General features: G+C 41.9%; 1 pseudogene across 1 annotated transcript; it reads left to right on the top strand.

Moving 5' to 3' along the window:
* The first annotated feature begins 213 nt into the window (after nucleotides 1-213).
* LOC308522039 (heat shock protein HSP 90-alpha-like) lies at nucleotides 214-3935 on the top strand (annotated as a pseudogene). The gene is made up of 2 exons: nucleotides 214-228; nucleotides 1769-3935. The product of its transcript is annotated as a heat shock protein HSP 90-alpha-like (transcript).
* Nucleotides 3936-4382: the final 447 nt, after the last annotated feature.

The raw sequence follows: 4382 nt of genomic DNA, 5'->3' as shown, positions 1-4382 counted from the left end.
ATCGATGTTTCTAACTATCTCTCTCCCTTCCTCTCTGTAAAAAATCAATAAAATATGTATATATATATAAAAAAAGAATGTTCAATGCTCATATCTTCAACCCAGTAACCCTCTTTCAGGTTTCCATCACAGAGAAACTACCTGCACGTGGGCACAGTAACCCGTTGAAGACAGCAGTGTTAAAACAAAACTCTGGAAACAGCCTAAGTGCCCATGTACGAGGAAATGGTGAAATAAAGAATAGAACATCATCTTACAAAACACCAGACAGTGATTAAAAGGGATGAAGTAGACATAGATAAGTAGCTTGGAAATATCTAGAAGACGTAGTGGTCAAAGAGAAAAAGAAGATTATTGGCAAGTCTGTTCCAAAAGTATCCCAGATTCCATCACCCTCTAGTTTGGCCCCTAGCATTGGCAAACAAGGTTAATCCTTCCTTGGCATGGGGCATGCTGCTTTCAGAAAACTAAAGTGAAGGTTCTTTCTGAGGACACTTCACTGCGCTCATGACTGGTCAGACTGAGGAAATAGTCCATTGAAGTATACGTTAGGGGCACCTGACATTGTATTGATTTTCTGTTAATAAATCTGGATTTCCCTCGAGGCACCAAGGTAAGCTTGATTAACGTTCTCTTTCAAATGATCCCTGAGTGGTAGCTTTCTTGCCTGTAATTCAAAGTCTAATGCAGCTCCTTGTCAAACGGTTGCCAGGAGATAGAAGAGCCACTCCCATCCCCCCTGCCATGGCAACATGCCATTACTTCCTAATCCATCTTCTTTCTGCGGAAGTCTAGATTTCTGAGAGTGGGGTGCAACCCATGATTAGCTAATCTGGCAGAGAGAAAGGAACCTTCTAACCTTCCTCTGCACAGAGACCTCCTTATGTGGTCTATGATCTTGCCCTGTAGCTGCCATCCTTTTTTATTCTCTCAAGGCTTCAGTGAGACACTTCTGGAAGCAGAAATAAACTTTGAACCCTTAAAAGTACAATATCTCAACCGGGCCGGGTGGCTCAATTGGTTGGAACATTGTACTGTACACTAAAAGGTCACAGGTTTGATTTCTGGTCAGAGCACATGCCCGGGTTGTGGGCTCGATTCCCAGTGCGGGGCATGCAGGAGGCAGCCGATCAATGATTCTCTCTCATCATTGATAATTCTATCTCTCTCTCTCCTTCTCCCTTCCTCTCAGAAATCAATAAAATATATTTAAAAAAATAAAAAGAGATATCATCAAAACTATTTCCAGTTTATTAAAAATTCAGATGTCCAGGCTCTGACTCAGAAATTCTGATTCAGTAGTCCTGGAGTGGGATCAGGCATTCCCATTTTTTGAAAACTTCCCAGTAAGTCTGATGTCATGTGAAATGTGATGAATATGTAAGTGTTCTTTTGTGTTCTTTTTTCCTTTTTAACAAAGAAGGAATGCTTGTTGCATACACATCTAGTACGTGTAATCTCGTGTCCACAAATCTAAAGAAAGATAAAATGCCATAAGGAAAGATGAAAAGGAAAGAGCACCTTCCTATGCTCTGACTGCATTTCTAGAGTGACTGATCACAATGGCTTGAGCGTGGTCCCGACACACCAAGGCCATGGGTTCGATCCCCACCAGGGCACATACAAGAATCAACCAATAAATGCATAAATAAGTGTCACAACAAATCAATGTTTCTCTCTCTCCTACCCCATTCCTCTTTCTCTAAAATCAGTTTTTAAAAAGATATGCATCGAGTTGATTCTACATCCTCATGCTGTGTTGCTGCAGAGCCTTTGTGGACCTGTGGAGGAGGAGGAAGTGGAGATGTTTGCCTTCCAGGCAGAATTGCCCAGTTGATGTCACTGATCATCAATACTTTCTACTCAAATAAAGAGATCTTTCTGGGGAGCTTATTTCAAACTCATCAGATGCTCTGGACAAGACCAGTTTGACAGATCTCAGGAAACTAGACTCTGGGAAAGAGCTGCACATTAATCTCATTCCAAACAAGCAAGACGGAACCCTCGCTATTGTGGATACTAGAATTGGAATGACCAAGGCCTACTTGATCAATAACCTGGGCACTAACACTGAGTCCGGGACCAAAGCACTCATGGAAGCTTTGCAGGCTGGTGTAGATATCTCTCTGATTGGCCAGTTTGGTGTCGGGATCTATTCAGCCTATTTGGTTGCTGAGAAAATGACAGTGACCACCAAACACAACAATGATGAACAATATGCCTGGGAGTCATCTGCCGGAGGATCCTTCACAGTTAGGACTGACTTAGGGGAACCCATAGATCATGGAACACAGGTTATTCTGCACCTGAAAAAGGACCAGATGGAATACTTGGAGGAGAGATGGATCAAAAAGATTCTGCAGAAACACTCTCAATTTATTGGCTCTCATTACTCTTTTTGCGGAAAAGGAACATGATAAAGAAGTCAGTGATGATGAGGCTGAAGAAAAGGAAGAGGAAGAGGAAGAGGAAGAGGAAGAGGAAGAAAAAGAAGAAAAGGAGTCCAAAGACAAGCCTGAAATTGAAGATGTTGATGAAGAGGAAGAAGAAAGAAGGATGGTGACAAGAAGAAAAAGAAGATCAAAGAGAAGTACATCGGTCGAGAAGAACTGAACAAAACAAAGCCAATTTGGATGCGAAATCCTGATGACATTACTAATGAAGAATATGGGGAATTCTACAAGAGCCTGACTAATGATTGGGAGGATCACTTGGTAGTGAAGCATTTTTCAGTTGAAGGACAGCTGGAATTCAGAGCCCTTCTTTTTGTCCCAAGATGTGCTCCCTTCGACCTGTTTGAAAACAGAAAGAAAAAGAACAACATTAAGTTGTATGTTTGCAGAGTTTTCATCATGGATAACTGTGAGGAGCTGATCCTTGAATATCTGAATTAGAAGTGTAGTGGACTCTGAGGACCTCCCCCTAAATATTTCCAGGGAGTTGTTGCAACAAAGGAAAATTTTGAAAGTTAACAGAAAGAATTTGGTCAAAAAATGCTTAGAACTCTTCACTGACCTGGCAGAAGATAAGGAGAACTATAAAAAATTTTGTGAGCAGGTCTCTAAAAATATTAAGCTCAGAATTCATGAAGATTCTCAAAATTGGAAGAAGCTCTCAGAGCTGTTAAGATACTACACATCTGCTTCTGGTGGTGACATGGCCTCCCTCAAGGACTACTGCACCAGAATGAAGGAGAACCAGAAGCATATCTACTACATCACAGGTGAGACCAAGGACCAGGTCGCTAACTCGGCCTTCATAGAGTATTTTCTGAAGCACAGCCTAGAAGTGATCTATATGATTGAGCCTATTGATGAGTACTGTGTGCAGCAGCTGAAGGAGTTTAAGGGGAAGACTTTGGTGTTAGTCACCAAGGAGGGCTTGGGACTTCCAGAAGATGAAGAAGAGAAATAGAAACAGGAAGAGAATAAAACCAAATTTGAAAACCTGTGCAAAATCATGAAGGACATCTTAGAGAAAAAAGTAGAAAAGGTGGTCATATCAAACCAATTGGTGACATCCCCATGCTGCATTGTCACAAGCACATATGGCTGGACAGCAAACATGGAGAGAATCATGAAGGCTCAAGCCCTGAGAGACCACACAACAATGGGTTACATGGCAGCAAAGAAACACCTGAGATAAAACCAGACCATTCCATCATCGAGATCTTAAGGCAAAAGGTGGAGGCAGACAAGAATGACAAGTCTGTGAAGGATCTGGTCATCCTGCTCTATGAGACTGCGCTCCTGTCCTCTGGCTTCAGTCTGGAAGATCCCCAGACACACGCTAACAGGATCTACAGGATGATCAAACTTGATCTTGGTATCGATGAAGATGACCCCACTGCTGATGAGAGCAGTGCTGCTGTGACTGAAGAGATGCTGCCCCTGGAAGGAGACGACAACACCTCACGCATGGAGGAAGTAGACTAAGCTCACCTGGAGAACACCTGCACACGTGTTCAATACTTTACCTTCATTCTCTTGGGTAATATGTTTTCAGGGACTTTTTTCTTTATTTTTGTTAACATTTTTAAAATATGTTTGGCATGGCAACTACTTAAAGGGAAGACCGGGTGTATGAGACTGTGATACTTCAGGCACTGAAGACAAGCTCCTTTTTCTTTCCTAGTTCCATGTTGGCCTGTTTTAACAGAATGGGGTTATGTCTGTTGTGAGATACGTGTAGCCTAATGTTTGTTAGCTTTGTGGTCTGAAGTGTTTTCTCTCAAGCAGATTCCCAAGTTGACCAAATCTTTTGTTGCTAAAGTATTCTTAGATGTGTGGTTAAAACAACTTCATTCCCCTAAGATCTACTTTTTAAGACTAACATCCTCTGTAGTTATCAACTGCATGTACAGCCTCTAGAACAGTGATGGT

This window comes from Myotis nattereri, assembly GCF_964212035.1.
Source record: "Myotis nattereri genome assembly, chromosome: 7".
In the NCBI taxonomy this organism is placed as follows: Eukaryota; Metazoa; Chordata; class Mammalia; order Chiroptera; family Vespertilionidae; genus Myotis; species Myotis nattereri.
This window is presented reverse-complemented; position numbering and strand designations above follow the sequence as displayed.